A 19,209-nucleotide genomic window follows, 5' to 3' on the forward strand; every position below is an offset into this window, starting at 1 on the left:
TCTTCTTATTCTTTTTGAAGCAAAGGTGAGATGAAGGATATTACCATCTCCCTAATGGATGTACGATTTCATTTGCACAAAAAATTTATTCACCCCCTGTCACCTTATTGCCATAATTGCCGGCAGAGTATAGCGATTTAATGCTATAAATACTTTTTGATCACAAAAGAAGCTCGTGCTAAATTTTTCGCATTTTCCACCACTCAAATTTTCAATTAAGAAAGCGCTTAGTGTCAGCATCTAATGCAAATATGAATGTATATGGATCATCCTATGAAAAGAAAACCCACCACAAATTGGCAAAAATAAATTAGATTTTTTTTTTAATACTTGCTGTCTTTTAAAATTTTCAATGTCAAAAGAAATGCAGCTTTCCTTTATATTAATTTTCGCTGTGTTTTATTTACACTTTTTAGTTAATAATTTTTTAAACTCATGCGCGTAATTAGATCACTAAACTATGCGTTTTTTGTCGTTTTGCTGCTGTAATTTAAGATGGTGAAAATGTTTTGTTTTATGTCAACACTGAAAGCGCTTTCATCTTTTTTTTTGTTTTTTTTTTTAATTTGACACAAAAAAGCCCGAGGTAGACACAGCTGAAGGCACCTACCTGCCAGCAATGAAGCTGCAAAAAAATTACTCATACGCGGCGTTGTGCTTTGATCGTCGGCTACCGCTGTGCCGCTTGTATGATTATTTTTTTAATTACACATTTTTTTTACTGGTACTAAGGTATTCATAACAAATCAAATTAAATTTTTTCGCCAAATTTTTCTACTTTGCCGTTTCGCTTGCCTGTTGCTGATCGTGTGGTTGCCTTATATTTTTTTTACATTTCTTTTTGTATGTATTTGCATGTTTATACTTGAGTATGTATGAAGACGAGTGAATGTTGGCTGATCGTTTGGCAACGTGCTGGCATGGCACTTGCCTGTTCGATGTTTGCGTATTTTAATTTATTTCTATAATTTACCGAATCTTACGTATTCATGCTTAGATGAAAACGAAAATAGAGTCCCTGAAGCCAAAAATTTCGCACAGACATACAGTGACTCAAACAAGTGTTCACATGTTGATTCCTATAAATACATATTTATAATGTTTTTCAAGGTAAATTTTTTTTTGTTATTGTTTTATAAAAATGCTGTTCATGTTTTATATAAAAAACGCAAAGGCCGCCAGCAAAAAGAATTTATTAAAAAACAACGCAACGTTTTAGTCGCTTAAAAATGGCACTTTGTGATATCGAATTCTACGACCTATAAAACTGTACATCCATGAATGCTTTGAAGACTCAGATTGTAAAATTAATGATTTTGATGGAGATTATTTTTTTTACTTTTCTTAATTTTGTATAAGGTTTGAAACTTTATATAATTTTGGTTAGTATTTTTAGAAAAAAATAACAAATCAAAATTTTATTTGAGAAACATTGCGAATATTTACAAAAAAAAAAAAAAATATTTAAAACGTGAACACTTGTTTGAGTCACTGTTTGTACGGATTATGTACACACATACATATGTCTGTGTGTTGATAAAAAAATTAACGTAAGCGCATGCCGATGTAAACAAATGTCCGGTGAATTTTAAATTAAATTCGAAAACTTGCTCCCAAAAATTTTTCATATACACTTTTTTAATGTTTCTTAGTCACATGAGTCGAATTACATAAAAGATTTAATTTTTAGTATTTTAAGGTCTTTTGCTTTTGTTTTAATATTTTTTTTTAATATATGTATTACTTATTTTTAATATATTTATTATTTTTTAAACAAATTATTTATCACTTTTATCGCTCTTTTTTGACCGGCAACTTTCACTATGTTGCAGTTTCGGCCCACTCTTCGCCACTAACTGAAAGCGCTAATGCATACGAGACTGGTCAGCTCTTCAGCATGTTGTTGCTCGTCCGCACTGATCGCTCATTTGCCGCTGTTTACACCACTAATTCAACGTGTCGAAAATTCCTTTGTATCTTTTCGAAACAACATATTTTGAAATGTTATTTTAAAAATAGCTTAATGTAGAGGGAATTAAAAATGAGAGAGAGAGAGAGTGAAAGAGAAATAGTGAAACTTGCATTAACAATATGAAGATCAAAATGGGTCACATGTAAACTGATGCTTGAGCATTAACTCTTTAAAGTGAGAATTATCAAAGTCGCGTATAAAGAAAAAACAGCTCAAATTATAACTAAAAAAGCCAATCAGTAGCTTAAACTTATAACTGTGAGCAGCATACTTTCAAACATATTCAGAATTACATATACATATATTAAGGTGGCCCTTAAGATAATAAGATAAAGGTGCACCCCTTTAGTTGAATTCAAAACAAGTAAGAAAGTCTAAGTTCGGGCGGAGCCGAACATTAAATACCCGGCGCAAGTATTAAATATATGTTTTCCACCTTTCCGAAAACTACCGGTACATGATAAGCGGGTGTATAAATATTAAGTAAACTAGCATCCTTAAATTTCGAAATATTGAAATTTCAAGCATTTCTGAAATTTACCGTTATATGAAAAGCGGCCGCAATTTTAGTCCGATTTCAATAATTTTCAACGGTTTGCTTTTATGTGGCAAGCACAATAATCATAATGAGTTTGGTACAAATTGCTACAACTGTTACTGATATACATAAATGTGATCATAAGTGGGCGGTGCCACGCCCATTTTCCAAAATTTTATCAAAAGCGTATTTCCTGATAAAGAATTGTTGCAACCGTCAATTTTGAATAAATTAGCTTTAATATTTACTGATTTATCGAGGATTTCGTATTTCTCGAAATTACCGTTATATGGGATGTGGGCGTGTTTATTGTCCGATTTTAAAAATTTTCGGCCATTTGGTATGCTGTACCAGGGTCAACAACTGTGCTAAGTTTGGAAGAAATTGGTGCAGCGGTTTCCAAAATATACACATGTAACTATAAGTAGGCGTGGCTACGCCCATTTTTCAAAAATTTTTAATATTCTTATTTCTCGTCTAAAAGTTGTTCTAAATGTCAATTTTGAGTGAATTATCTTTAGTAGTTACTAAAATATCGCAGTTTTCGTATTTCTGAAAATTACCGTTATATGGGAGGTAGGCGTGGTTATTGTCCGATTTCGCCCATTTTCAATCCCATCCGTCCCACGCCTAATAGAAGTGCATGTACGAAGTTTCGTTAAGATATCTAAATTTTTACTCGAGTTATCGTGTGCACAGACGGACGGACGGACGGACAGACAGTCACCGCTTAATCGATTTCTCTTTTCATTCTGATCATTTATGTATACATTTGTCTATATCTATCTCGATTCGTTTTGCCTGTTACAAACAACCGTTATGTGAACAAAGTTATAATACCCTTGTGCACAAGTGCGCTCGGGTATAAAAAGAAGGGGTCGCTACCAGGATAAAAAAAACACAAATTTTTTTTAAATAGCAAAAGTTCTACTTTTCAAAAAATAAACCTCTGTACTTTCTCCTCGCCGAGATGATTCGTTTGACACTCATATTATATAATTTCATATAACTTGTGTATAATTTAATCAAATTCGACATTTCAAATAGTTGGCAGCCCTATTCAAAATATAGCTACAAACTTTTTCCTCGCCGAGACGAGCACGGAGGTATGGTTTCGACGTTTATAGAATTCAAACGAACAAACATCCATTTTTATCTACATATGTACATTAGGGCGGAGCAATTTGTTCGGAGCAAAATTTTCGAAGAAAGCGATTAATTCGAAGCAAAAACGGCGAGCAAACTACACAGCAAAATTGACGTTTGACCCTCCCAATTTTCAAAAGGTAAATTAGCATATTTTAACTTTTTTGACATAATTAATTTTATATTTTCTCGGTTTTGTGAAATAGTTTCTTAAATATGAAGAAAACAGATTTCATAAATTAAAAATTAATTTCGTTTAGGAAAAATTATAAAACACTGAGTTTTATTTTAAAAATTCAGAGGGTCAAATGTAATTTTTGGTACAAAATTTGTTCACCATTTTTGCTTAGCATCGAACGTAGAATTCGGATATACCATACTCTTTTTTCGAAATTAATTTACTCTGCCCTAATGTATATAGATTAAACGTTATCATCTAGAAATTTGAATATATAACACACATAAAACTAAGAATTTACTTTATCAAAAAATATCCGCATATCCATTAAATTGCCATCTGCTACACTCAAGGGTTAACAAGCTCACTTAATATTCAATTCTCTGCCAAAAGAAAGCATCGCACATTCTCTCAGTGATCAGCTCGTAAAATTTTGCTACAAATTATGTTTACTTTAAATATAGCAAACAATTTAGCGGTGTTACCGTCCTCACATGTATGTATGTACATGCATAAGCACCCACATACACATACTGCTAACACATATGTATGTATGTATGTACAAATACCGACGGATAAATCTCGCTGTTGCAATTAGTAAGTGAGAAAATTGTTGGGCAACCAGCTCATGGCCCACTAATCGTTTTAGGTAGATCAAACAAAAAGTTTTCAATGAATTTGTTTGGCGTAAAATAAGGAAAATCTGTCCATCATCAATGATCAACGGCTACACGTGAAACACTGCTCAAAAAGATACCTGCGCACATACACACGCACGTGTAAATATGATGTAATAGTGATGTGCTGAGTCGATACTTTTAAGTATTGATCGATACTCGGTAGCGATTTAAAAAGCATCCAATACTTTCGGTACTCGATACCAAAATATTTAGGCCTCTAATAAAAGCGCACATAGGCCAAAAATATGAAAGAAAAACCGTTCGGACGATATTATTTTTGTATGCCTGAAAAGCTTCGTCATCTGTCGAAGGTGAATACTGATAAAATAATAATATTTTTAGCCGATATCTTATAAAATGGTATAAAAATATTTTTTTTTATAAACTTTAAATATACTAAGCGGCCACGGTTTAATGTAAAGAATCGTTATTGGGTACCGAAATATTTTTGAAGTATTGGGTACCGAGTATTGGGTACCGACAATTCAGCACATCCCCATGATGCAATGGATTAACAACTGTGTGAGGCATAAATGCTTTCTTGCGGATCAGAGAAATCGGAAAATATTAAACGTGTAAAAAAAAGTATTGACAACAGATATTCGGCTATACGAGTATGCACATTGAAATGTGTGTGTGTTAGCCCATGCGTGTGCGTTATGCTTAAGCTATAGCCTACAATTCATTCGTTGCACTCAGCAGTGCATTCTGCTTGACGACTGCCACAAAGTTTTATTGAAAACATCTGTGCGGTTAATTGTAACCTTTGAAAGCACTGGAAGTGATTAATGTAATGCGACTTAATAGTTCAGTGTTTCAGATCTTAATGCTATGTAGACGATGGGTGGGCTTATGAATTATTGTATATATGTGCATTTGCTATGAAAACTGTTGATCACCAATTTCCGAGTGCTTAGATGGGCTTAAAACTTTTATCATGTACTACATATTAGAAATTGCTATTCGATATTCGAAAATAAGGAAATTTCTAGTAATAAGGGTATAACATATACATACATATCGCTAATTTACTTGAATAGTGTCAAACTCGAAAAAGATTCTCATAGTAAAAATTAATTTTTTTTTCGATACAGCTATGCAATGACGAATAGAAAAATAGTGGCGGTAATTTTTGCATTCTTAAATAAATTTTTGCACCTTTTTTTGATTATGGCACTATTGAAGTAAAAAAGCGATGTGCAGACTTAATCTCTTCTACTATGTTCAGCTCCGAGGCTAGTGTGCTTATTGTGCTTTATTTTTATTTAGCGTGTGCCGCTGCCGTTAAGTATATCTGAAATATTTTAATAGGTCCCGAGATCCACCTAGAATGTTTATACTTGTTATAACAAATTTCTCCATTGATTCGTTTAATTTCGCTTTAAGATGAATAAGCATTTTTCTTCTTTTTTTTTTGAGATACTTAAAAAAATCTAATTTTATCAGTAATATCGAAATTTCCGCTCTGTTTTGTTTTCATTAATAGTACTTATTAAGAAATAATTTATTTCAAATCAATGTTTGGTTTTCAATTATCATAATGGTGTTCCTGACCCCGTTCAAACCGAGGGCGAAAATGACTGTCTCTCAGACGTCGCACAGTGATATTTGCTCCCCAATTCGTGCCTATAAATAAAAAAATATAGTATCGATTCAGGCGTCTAATTCTCTTGGGTTGGCTAAACTGATGTTACAGCTATCGAAATATGTCTAACAGAGGTCCCGACCATTTGCAACTATTTCGATGATCAGTGTGAAAGTGTTAGTTGACGCAGCGCTCTGAAAAAGTAAAAATGTATTTCTAAAGTTAAAAAAAAAAAACGCCAAAAGTGATAGGGGCGATCGGTTTTAATTTTGTAAATTTGGTTATTCTTCTACAGTTCTATATGAGGTTAAATTTAAAATTTATTTAATGAAATATTCAAGTGAATTTTTTAATAAGCAGTTTAAAGATAATGTTATAAGTCATTTTGTCCAGGTTTCACCAATTAAATTTTAAACTACAATACTAAATATTGAATCCGACCGTGTCCGACCTTTTGTTTAAGGCACGAGTTTGTACCATATAATATTTAAAGATTTTCTGAAGTAGATTTTTTTTAAATAATTTTTTTTTCAACCAATTTCTTGTAAGATAGACGTAAACATTATTATTATTATAATTAAATAACATTTTTATTTAAGAATTTTTAAAACCAACTTAAAAAATACCAAATATAACTAAATTTTACGTGAATTTAATGAATATTTTTCAAATTTAACACATTCCTTTTATTTCAGGCCCCTTATTGGATCGGCAACATTGTTTTTAGTTATTTTGATTTCAGATTCGAATTTAGTGACCGCAATAATTATTAATTAATATAAACATAAGCCATGCTTATGATTATTTTTAACAAAACTATTGTTTTTAAAATTTGAGGCGCCATATTTGAGCGGCCATTTTGGTTTTTTTTCGACTTCATATTCAAATCAGAGAACCCGAAATTCATGTGAATATACAAATTTTTTAAACTGTGGGCACAAAATGGGTATCAAGTAAATATCACTGTGCGTCGCTTATAAAATCAGGAAGCGAAGGCGAAGGCACCGTCAAAATTCGTGTCTCTGGTAATAGGACACAAAGTGCTGAAGAAGAAGCCAGTATGGTGTAAATTAATTTGATTCACTCCACTTGTACCTCACTTAATCCAATAAAATTTATCGTAGACAAATACCTGAATGCGTTGATGCAAGAACCCCGACTTTTCGAATAAAGGCTACCTTCTCTACACCCCATTGAAGCGGCAAGACTCTAAAAGATACTAACTAGGTTAAATGTGAACCTAGGTAGTACTTTGAGGGCAGACGGCCTCTAGCCAGAAATATTTTGAGTTTCAGATGGATACCTATGCAACTCACATCGTCGCTGAAATATAAAAAGCCGTAACTAAAAATCCAAAATTCACTTTTTGATTGACTATGATGCATTTTATCGAATTATAAGTCCCTACATCGTCTTATGTAATACAAAATTTTAGTTAGTTGTGGCTTTTTTGCATTTCAGTGACGATGTGAGATACGCCCTTTCCATACTATAGTAACGATATGTAGTTGCGAGGTAGCACCGACCAAATTGCAAGTAGTTATTCAGTAGGGAATCGGCCTCGTATGCCGAAGTAATTTGTCTTATACAAGGCAAATAAAGTGAAGGTACCATGCCTTAAGATACAGAAGCTAAATAAAAAATAGGTAAAGGACTTAAAACTCCCATACAATGGACAACATACTTACAGTATGGATGAACTATGGAAAGCGTGCCTCACGAAAGAGTAAGTACTACCGAGCTTTCAATAAAGTCTGAACGAAATTAATTAGCAGGGTACTCTAAAAACATCGTACTCAGCATTCGATTGTGGCATGGATTGTCTCCATGCTTAAGACCAAAGCAATCAACGCACATATGGATACTAACAGAGTGAGAAAACTAGCCACCAGGTGCACTTCCCAGTCAGGCTAGTGTGACTCTTCTCTGCCGGTTCTTGGTGGTAAAATAAAAACTAAATGGTTCGAAAAAATTTACTGTTTAGGCGCGACTACTAATACCAAGCGCCTTAATGCAGGCTAGGTACTGCTGCATGTGTAAAAATTTCATTCATTAAATTTATGAAACTTTTGCACATTCACTTCTCAACTGGCATGTAATAAAATTGTCTTAAGTTATCTGACGCATCCTCTGGACAATGCTTTCAGAGTCCTTTGCCGGCTCTGCATGACTTATGACAATAATGCAGAGGTGGTAAATGAACTTTACCATTGGCCGGAGTGCCAGTGTTGGAATATTTTTTTTTATATACATACATGCAGACATACTGGTCTCCCCTCTCACTAAGTTATTCAGTTACTTACACTGACCTCATGACTATCAATCATGGTATGGAAGAAGAGCTACAAGTCGCAGATGACAGTATATTCATAGGCCTCCGACAATCTTTTCGCTTACCAAATAACTGCAGCGTCTACCAAGTTGAGATTTGCGCTATAGAGGAGGCGGCTAGTCTTTTACCGTGTTAATATCACGAATTTACCCGACGACTATCTTTGTCGATAATTAAATGTCTTATGCGGCAACGGGATCCAATCTAGTGAAATCCAGGGGATCCTACCGTTACTCTTTGCTATGTCCCCGGGCATAACAAATACAGAAGAAAACGAGGTAACTGATTAACAAAGCAAGTAAATCTATATAACAAACATTTCGTGGTGATAATAGAAAAGAAGATGAATACTATATAGCTGCAACAAAATACTTTTGGACAGAAAGAGATTATTATGAAGGAAATCTTCTGAAATCCAACAGATCAGTTTCAGTTCTTACCGTAATCATCGCATGGAACTGTGCTCCAACGATGACGAATTTATATTTATGCCACTAATCTTCGTTTGCCTATTTTTTTGCACGTCTGCAGGAGAGTTCCAGAAAATTAAAGTTGTAGTTATTATGCATCCGTGCGTTTGCGTATCTGACCTACATCCCTCGCAAATCCGCTTACGCTTGCTACACAGTACAAGCCATTATTATCTGATGTTTGTTATTGCCGAGGTAAACAATTTTAGCAAAGTCTATTTGGAAATTGTGCGAAGTGATATTGAACAGACGCCAGCAGTGGTTACATATCCGCCTTGCACGCAGCTTTGTAGTAGAGGGCACGTGATTTTTTTATATACATATACATAGGTACATTATGTTTATTAGGGTGGTTTTTGAAAATCAAATGATCGATTTTTTTCAGTCTCAGCCCCTCAATCGGTATTACTAAAATCGATACTGTCATAGTCGAAGACATCACATACAAGTTTTGGACCCGCTTGCAGTCGGTTAAGACGTTTTCATAAGGTAATCTGAATTTTGACCCCTGCGCGACACACCTTAACCAACTTCAGTCGGGTCCAAAATTTTACGTGATATCTTCGACTGAGGTAGCATCGACGTAGGGGTTGCGGCTTAGGGAATCTGATATAAAAATTTGCTTCCTACATTCAAGGCCGACCCTAATATTTATACATACATGCACTTATGTACATATTTATGCGTGCATTTTTGTACATAAGCAGCTGCTGAACTATCGATATCCGCTGGGATTGACTGCTGCTATGGTCAATCGTTTTGTTTGTTCTGCTGTGTATCCTCGACCAGTGCATTTGTATATATGAATCAGCTTGAGAGTTTAAGGTGAGGCCATATATTTATGTACATTAGAACGTACCAGAAAAAAAAATTCTTCATACACTTCTGAGTCTAAAGTATTTTTGCAAACAATTTGGAAAAACAATTTTTCAGCCGAACGTAGGGGTCGCCTTTTTAAATGGTTGCTCTTGGACACAACGTCGGAGTTTTAAGTATCATACATCGATGTTATCGTCTCGAGCACACAATTTTTTTTTGTTCCAGAGTTCATTGACCACAAGAAACTCGTTCTAATACATACCCACCAGATGCCAGTTCTTAGCGCCCTAACGTATCACCCTAATGTCAATAAGTTAAAGCTCACCAAAACGCATTCAAATTTTGCCAAGTAGGTATTTTGATTATTCTGGTAAAACTATTTAAAATTTTTTTTTGTGGAATGGGGGTGCCACCGAGGTATGTAAAAAAAAATTATTTTCCAAATTGCCTACCAAAAAAACTCAAGAGCGAACTTTTTTTGTTTGCTTGTAAGGTCGTCTGCCTGAGCGTTGTTTGGGGTACTTAGCAAAAAAAAAAAGGTGCTCCGGTCTAATGTGCATAGTACATACATATATTCGCACATAATTACACGCGCCGGCATATGGGTCAAGGTTGCTTTGGGTCAATTAGCGTGTGGATGAAACCACTGGTTGTTGCCATCCATATACAAACAAATGTTGTTGGATCTGTCATTATACAGAATTATAATGCAGGCTTAAGCAAAAAAGCGACAATTGTTTGTAGCAGTGAGATAATTAAAATGTTGGTTGAACTGGCCTCCGGTTATAGAACAGTTGGTAAACTAAGGTAATTACATTTATTTTCACCTTTTACCATTTTACCTGCAAAGGAAATGTTGAAAATAGTTTATGAAAAGGTGTTGGGAAGAACAAATTATTATTCTAAAATATTATTAAATGCATCGTTTTGATGCCTATCCAACCGTCGATTAAATGAATGAACGCTAATAGCCTTTTACAATTCCGAATGACTTGTGAAATTTAAATATGTTTGTATGTATGTATGTACGTTTGTATGTATGCAAGTAGTATGAAGGGTAGCCATAAGTAGCTTCTACTGTCTATACATAAATTGGGGGTGGATTTGTGAAAATTGCATTTTTGCTGCCACAAATGTGAACACTTGGAAATGCATACTGGCAGCTGACAACTTCATCTGGCGAACAAACAACAGCACGCGCCATAAGCAGCAACAAAAATTAAAAAAAAAAATTTTAAATAAATGAATTTCCGAAAATGAGAAATGCAGATTTCTATCACCCGGAAATTGTGTTAAATTAACAGCCATAAAGCAAAAAAAAAAACAAAGCACATTATTTAGAAATTAAGTTTGGACCTCAAAAATTCCAAAATAAAGTTTGGTTAGAAATAAATTTTATCAAACATTTAGATCGAAATGCACTCACCGCAATGCATTTTTCAAACGCACACGCACATACATACATAGTTAAGTACAAATGTATTTACATGCATACATATTTTTATAAACAACAATTGGTGCACTTCACTGCAACGCCTGCATTCACACTTCACAGCCGTCATACGTCATGCTGGTGCTGGTGCTGGCTGCACGCACGCCTCCATAGCCAAACTGGCTAGCCCGCAATAGAGATATGGTGCGGGTTGCTTGGCCTTTCATTTAAATAATAAATATTTCAATTTTTTAACAAATATCAAGTGGAGGGAAAAGTAAACAAATAAATATGATTGCCATTCATTTTGGTTCCGGTCGCCGAATAATTTGGTTCATAAGTGCCGCTCTCGTAACACTTATGATAAACAATCATGCACTCACTCCCTTCCCCCTGTTCGTCATTTGATTTTCCACTTTTCCCCTCGTTTCCCGGTCAGTTCATCACGTTGTCAGTGAGTGCTCCCTGTGTTGCGGCTATGAATTGGACAAGTGACACATTTGGCCACAGCTGCTCGTTTATTTAGCCCATAACGCATACAAATTTTTCTATAGAATACATTCAGGCGTTGTTGAAAAATTGCTGACTACGCTGTCGCTGTTAACGGCGGCTAGCGCGACTTCCGTCGCTCGCTTTTTTCTTTGGAAAAATGTTCAAGTTTGTTGGTGTTTGGTTGCTGCGTCTGTGTGGTTGTTGCAGCCGCTGATCACCGCTGGTTGCATGCGCGTGTGTATGTGTTTGTTGTTGGCTTTTTTTACTTTCAATGCGTTGCCGGGTGCATTCATTCATTCGTTTAGTACATATCTACATTTGTACATATATACAATGTAGTTGATTCTGATCTCTTTTGGGGTGGATTTTACATTTCATTTTGGTTGAATGCAATTTTCGTTGGTACTTAATATTTTAATTTGCTGCATTACGCTGGTGCAATTTATTTACGGTGGTGCATTGGTTTTTAAATTAATGTATGGATTGTGAATGTTGCTTATTTAAGAGTGGAGATTTCCGATTTCAACTGAACTGACCATAGAATTGATTTTAACTGTACATATTTTGCTAACCCATGCAACTGAGGATAGCGTTTTTGTCGTTCGATCTTATAAGTTCATTTGGATTTTAGACACATTTTTTAATCATAGCCTTTTCGTTTTCTTCTGATTTCAACTTCTTCGGGTTAAGTCTCTTTATGCTTCTAACCTTTATTGTACATTATTTCCCTTATTTTCGTTTGATTTCCCTTCCCTTCATTTACTTTAACTTTTCCCTTTTCTTTTCTTCTATTCTCTTATCGTGCCTTACCTTACCTTATCTCATCTCAATTATCTTGTCTAATATTCTCTTATCTTACCACAATCAATACCGCCTTATATGAATTCGCCTTGGCTGTGATCTTCATCATCAGGCTTGACCTTCATTACTCCAAAATCGGATACATCTCAAAGCAGCTGTGAGGATTAGTCGGGAAATTTCCTCTTCACTTATTTCGTGCTGTAACCACCTAGGCGATTTTAGACGAGTTCAAAAAAGTCCACCAGTAGTTTCTCTTCTGTGGCAACTGACGCCAAGTTCTTCTCCACTTGGTTTTTCCATCGCAGTGGGTGCCTCCAATTTCCTCTGCTACAACCAGCGAGTTCCAAGTTTAATACTTTCAGATCTGGAGCGTCGGTGTCCAGTCGAACGTAGCCGCTGTATTTTAATTCGCTGCACTATTTCCATGTCTTTATTCCATCCTCTGAGGTATTCCGCAAAACCGACTCATCGGCGCATAGTTTTCGTACGTCGAGAGGTGATTTTACTCCTGAATTGCCTACTCAGCCAAAGTACCATTTGTTCGCAAAAGAAATCCTCTAATTTCTCAAATTTATAACTGTGTGCCAAACCGCGAATAATAGGAGATACCCTGCCCTTTTACCACCAGACCCATTCGCTTTGTTTCCTATGCTATGCTATGTCCTTCTTAGCGTGGAATGGAAGACTGACGGCATAATAAGTATAAGTTCCGATCCCGTACAAGTCCGGACTCTGGTCTAGTCAGAAATAAGTTGCGTTCCAAATGCTCACGATATTCACAATTTGCTTGTTTTTTTTTGTACAGGAAAGCGTTTCAGGTGTCAAAAAAACCTGTAAGTCAAAGCACTTTTGTGAGGGTAGCTTGCGCTCTATCTCAGTCAGAAGTTGCAAATTTTAGTCCGAGATTTTACTTCCTGCAAGTTGATGAGAGTGTCAAATGGTAGGCATGGTTGCATTTATAAACAAAAGCAGAACGCGGTGAAAGCAAAGAACCTTAAATGTATTGAAAAAGGGAAGTAGTTACAGGAAAAGTGGTTTTCGAGTTTCAGGTGGCTTTTACTGTTTCGCTCTTGCTCCTCTCTTTCGAGAGAGTAATTTTGTTATTTGAAAGTTTTACAGTTTTTTTAAACGAAATTATCTGGAACGCAACTATTGTCAGAACTAGTCAGATTTTAGTGGAAATCGATCCCGTACTCGGTTCTTTGACAATTGAGATTATAAAAAAAGAGAGTAAATAAGGTCCTCTCCCTGTCAAAAATTACCCGTTTTTGTCCAAAGATTTTTTGCTGGTAAATTCTTTCCAATTGAAAGACAATGCTGCAAGCTACGAATGGGAATTCTTGTAAACGCCCTGCTGTCGATTCTTATTTAATAAATACTTCCCAGGAACTCGCTGGAATAGGGCCGCGACCGCTTATGGACCCTATTTGGACCAAAACAAAGGGCACGCATTTGCTACTTTCGCACACACGCAAACGCTACAAACCTATCAGCCTTTTCTAAAGGCGCGCGGCATCTTTAAAAGCAACTCACAATTCCACTTCAACCAAACATCCACAGCCATTCAAGCTGTCTTTTGAGTACACGTGTGGCGACTGCTCCAAGCGCAGTCAGCGTCCACAGTGGCGCGTACGTCATTGGATGGCTGCGTCTGACAGTGGTGGCGAAAGAAAAACGAAGCCATAGTTTTTTTCTGCGCTCTCTCTTTGCTTCAGACGAGTGAGCTTTTTTTTTTTTGCTTTTGATTTTACATTTTGCGTTTTGCCTTTGGTTTCTTTCTCATTTTGTGTTTTTTTGGCCATTTTTCACTTAGCCTTTTGTTTGTAGCTTTTTTGTAACTTCTCGCCGTTTATTGTTGTCTTGATTGTACGCTTTTTTGTTATTCTTTTTGTTGTTGTTTTTCTTGACGCGCACACGTAGTATTCTTGTTTGGTCTGTTTCGCTGGTTTTTCTGTTGATGTTTCTGCCATTCTGCCATTCTGCCGGTCGCTACGGGGCTGTATCTGCTTAGACGCCGTCTGAGGTGGTGCTGGTGGAGGTATTACGATTTCTGTGTGTGATGTTGCTGGTCGTGGTGGTGATGGTGGTGGTGGTGATGGTGGTGGTGGTGCCAGAGAAGGCAACAATAGCGTCAGCTCGCCTTTGACGCCGATGACAGCACGCAAGCAGCCAACCAGCTATTTGTGTATGTATGTATGTATGCAGCGGAGGGCAGCCAGTTGGGTGCTCAACGCCGCTGGCTGAATGGCTAGCTAGTTCAGTTTTAATTCTGACGGCTGATAGTTGAGTTGATTTTCGTGCGCAGAACGCGGAACGTCAAAGCTAACGAAGCTTGTTGCCTGCTCTTTGACTGACTCTGTCTTTTAGGCAGTGACTGTGAGCGCGCGTGTGTGTGTGTTCAAAGTCGATTTTGTGGCTTTTGCCAAACACAAATACGAATACTGATTGTTTTGCGTTGTTTGAATTGGAATCAAACGATTAACGTTCATAAAAAAAAATTAAATATTTGGTGAAAAAGGATATAAAATTGGATGTTTAGCATCTCTTAAAAAAAAAAAAAGAATCAAAACGAAATAGTGACAAATTTAATTTTGGCAAGAAAATTGTGGCGAAAGAAGAAGAACCAAGCAGCAGCAGCAAGAAGTGCGCGCAATCCGACTCCAACTGGTGTGTTAACTATCTTTTTCTTTTAAAATTAAATTCTAAGATCTAAAAAAAATATATGTAATAACAAAAGACTTTATATTTTTTTCAATAACTTGTTGGCTTGCTGATAAAAAAAATTTAGTTTCGAGATATCACAATGTGAAAATTCGAAAATTATATATATTAAAATTTTGAAATACTTTTATTTCTAAAGTTTCAGTGTATGAGTGTTATTTTGTTTTACTTGGTTTAAGTCTTTTTCGTTTTAATTGTTTTAATTTTTCTGTTTGCGTTATTTAGACTTTTTTGTAAATAAAAAAAATATGTTTTTTAAACACTATTTAAAATTTTTTTAAATTCATAAAAAATGATTTTAACTCTCACAACTCAGCTTCCCGTTATATTTTATAAAAATTTACTCTTAACTTTTAACGAAAATTTTAAAAAGTTCCATCATAAATTAAATTTATTGTTATCAAACAAAGGTTTAAGTAATTCTGAAACATAAATTTGAAAATTGTTAAAAAAAAATTTTAAATATTTTAAATTTAACAATAACTTCGAGCTGCGAGAGCTAAAGACATTTTTATATGAAACAAAAAAAAAATCAATTTAAATATGTATCTACTATGTATTTTCTTAAAAAAAATGCTTTTAACTCTCGCAGTTAAAATTTATATTTAATCACAAAATTACTTTTTTATTACATTAGTATTTGTGACTTTTCATATATTTTCTTTATTGAAAACAGGGAATTAAAAAAAAGAACATGTTTTTTTAAATTTTCTTTATTTATATTTTTATTTTTATATCTTCTCCATGAATTATTGCAGTTTTATTAAAAAACATACATACCTATTTTATTTAATTGTTTTAGACCTTTCAACAGCTGTCTTTAAATTTTTATTAAAAACAGAAAAAATTTAATAAAATAAAAAGTTCTTATACTTTACCTAATAACTTTAGCCCAATCAGTCCGTCTTCGTTTGTGCTGAAGACGCTGGAGACACTGATTGGCCTGCCTAAGTACTTAGAAGAAACGAGATTCCTTGAGATCGCCTATCTAAATCTCAACACGCATAAAAAGAAGGAAGGCACGAGAAGAACGCTTTGCAGACAATTGTAAACGAAACTCTTAAGTCGATTGAGGGGGTTTCACCTACTCGACGGAGGCTAAGCATCTGGGCTGATATACTGCATTAAAATTAATAAGGGTTTAGGTTCCGTCTCTGATTCCAAAATAGTTCCAAGTAGCTATTAATTAAGGCGCGGTGACTGGAGAAAGACAGCTTTTGAACTTTTTTCCGGATGGGTTGAAACATGATCGAAGGTTTGGCGGAGGTGTATAAGCTGTCTATTAACATGAAGTCTAAGCTTCCGGACTTTCGTAGCGTTATTCAGGCAGAATAGACATTGTTCAAGATTGTGATCTCAATAAAATATAGACGGATTTTATTCGATTCAGGGAGTGCCCGACCTTTCTCTCAATTACAAGGGCATAAGACCACAAGTGACATTGCGGGAAACTGCACGACGGGCGATCTGCCTTTGACCACATGTATTTCACTCTTGGACAGAGGCGCCTCATACAAAATAAACGGGTACAGGGACATGCGCAATTGCAAATCACATGTGATCCTTCAAATCACAATTGCCTAGAAGGAGATGGGCCGGACTCACATTACCACTTCCCTCTAAGCTGTCCAGTTTAATCGACGTTAAGAGATTGAAGTATCTTTTTAAAACTAAACTGTATGAAATCTCGGCACACACATCACAAGAACCACCTCTATAAGGTTCCAACTGGGGACAATCACTTTACCCAACCTATTTGTATTTCTCCTTTATCTTTAACTTCTCCGCTTACTAAGCAATTTACTAGCTTCAAGCAATTACCTTAATTTAGAAGGGCAGCTTATTTCAGTGCAAGCATTGGTGGGAAAATATTTTTTTAAGTTGATTTAAGCGCCAAATTGAATGAAATTTATTTCCTCTAAAATTAACTAAAAGCGCGCCAAATGCCAAATGCCAAGCGCTGATGATGGCATGCTATAAACAGCTAACCAGCCAGAGACTATAAGACAAATAAAAAAGTGAAAAAATTAGCGAAAATAAGACAAACAAAAGCAAACGCGCATAGCCTGATATATTCACTTATCGAATCAGTGCGGTTTTGCAAAATTTAGCTGCATGCAGATGCAACACATTGTCGCCTGTGTGGCCGTAGTGGTGGCTACCAGTGTTACCAGATGATCACAAAAAATTAAGGTAAATTCATTTAGAAACTTCGCTTTTTTCAACTCTTAAAGCGATAGGCCTTTCGTGAGCGACTTTTTACTCTCTTTTTTTTTTGTATGGAAGTTTCAGGCCTTCTAGATCCGCTTCTTTTAAAAGACGAACATTTTCACGAAATATTTATTGAAGGCACGGTACAAATTTAACCTTGCTCCAGATACAGCGCGACATGCTTTCTCCGATTTATGCTTTATATGGATTGCTTTAAAAAAAAAAAAAATCTACTCATTTTCTTCCAATTAGCAGACCTATTGAAAGGTCTTCCAATACAGCTTGCAAAGGAAAGGCCCTGCCTGCAAGTGTTGATTAAATCAGCTTCTCATTTTTCCAACCAGTTTTACAACGGAAGTAACGTACTGCTGTATGAATTTACCGTTGCAACCGGCTCGAATTTGCAAAGAGTAGTCGCATTAATCAAATATTTCCGGATAAGAAAAAAGCGATAAGGATAAGTGGATTCACCACGGCAAAAATTTTTGTTGCATTCCTACAAAATCTTTATTCTCAGACTACTTAACAGATGAAAAAAATCCACGAAGCTAACCCCAAAATTCCCAGCTTAGAGCAAATACATTTATACTTTCTAAATCCAGCTTAAAAAATATTAACCTGGTCACACTGGTGGCTAATGGTTCGTCATTTGCTTTTGTTTTAAAATTTTATGCACTGAAATGCGATAGTCGGCAAGTTTGCGCACATGTTGCATCTGCTGTGCCAAACAACACCAGCAACAACAACAACAAAAGTGGTTGGTGGTAAATTTTGCGGTTGGCGAGAATTTGGATTTGTGCATGAAAGTAGTTGTTGCACGGAATGGATGGATGAGCGCTTGGCTGCCAAGCAGAACGTGCTGACATATAGATACATACATACGTGCATATTTATATATACAGATTTAAGACCTTACTACCAGGCACCACCCTAGCATGCTACATCAATGAAAAATTGTGTAGCATCCACATGAGTGCAATTCGGTTTTTTCTTTTTAAATTTTAATTTACGCATTCTGTAGAAGTGCTCTCACTGCCTGCCATCTGCATTATGGGCATTTCTATTAAATTCTAAACAACTTCAGTTGCGCGTGGGTGCTGATACAAAGCTACAGAAAAATCAATAAATTCTTTTATTGAGGAAATAAAGGCAACTATAAATATAACGCTAATCAATATGGAAGCTGCACTCAGTCAGGCAGTCAGCCAGCCAACCAGCCAGCTAACCAGCCAGCCATGCAACTAGTCAGTCGTTCAGCTATCGATACGCAAATGCATATATAAACATAAACACTGTGCAAGCATAAATTCAACTCACCCACACTCACTCGAATTGGTGCGTACATTCTCCCCCCATCGCGCTGTGGCATTTTATTTTATTTTTGTTTGACCCTACTTAATTGTTTTTATGGGTAGGACACGCGTCGCCGTATGCGCTTGGGAAAATGCTTTTAAAAGCGGAAAAGCAGCTGTTTTAGAGGCATTAAATTTTTTTTTGGTTATTTATTTAACCATTCGAATTAAATGTTCACCCTTTGCTCAGACGACTTTCCGTGTAAGTGCCTTATTCCGTAACCGTTCCCTAAGAAATTTATCGTAAACCACGATGTTCTTAACATACCTTGGTCAATGGTTTTATTAGACGACGGACTGGCTCTGAAAGCGTCTTAATAACCTTTTTAGTGCAAGCTTTTCTCTGCAGGGTATCTGTTGGTATATTTATCTGCATGCATCTATACGCGGATATACATATGTATATATGTATGTATGTATGTATATGTAGTTAAACAATACAGGTCAGCCAAAATTGGAGTAAATATTTCTCTAACTGCT

At 35.6% G+C, this 19,209-nt stretch overlaps 2 protein-coding genes across 2 annotated transcripts in view; one reads left to right on the forward strand and one right to left on the reverse strand.

The window, feature by feature from the left end:
• LOC118747461 (ras-related and estrogen-regulated growth inhibitor) overlaps positions 1–1,902 on the reverse strand; it is a gene marked incomplete in the record, with an annotated part of 25,913 nt that extends 24,011 nt beyond the window's left edge. The window contains 1 exon segment of the mRNA XM_036481509.1: positions 1,803–1,902.
• A 12,777-nt stretch (positions 1,903–14,679) lies between these two features.
• The window catches only part of LOC118747832, a 94,016-nt gene continuing 89,486 nt past the window's right edge, over positions 14,680–19,209 (forward strand). Inside the window, exon 1 of the mRNA XM_036482009.1 lies at positions 14,680–15,112. The gene's annotated coding sequence lies outside the window, so the exon portion shown is untranslated. The remainder of the gene's footprint in view (positions 15,113–19,209) is intronic.

Source organism: Rhagoletis pomonella, unplaced genomic scaffold (assembly GCF_013731165.1).
Source record: "Rhagoletis pomonella isolate Grant_MI unplaced genomic scaffold, Rhpom_1.0 Rhpom_scaffold_00012, whole genome shotgun sequence".
NCBI classification, from domain to species: domain Eukaryota; kingdom Metazoa; phylum Arthropoda; class Insecta; order Diptera; family Tephritidae; genus Rhagoletis; species Rhagoletis pomonella.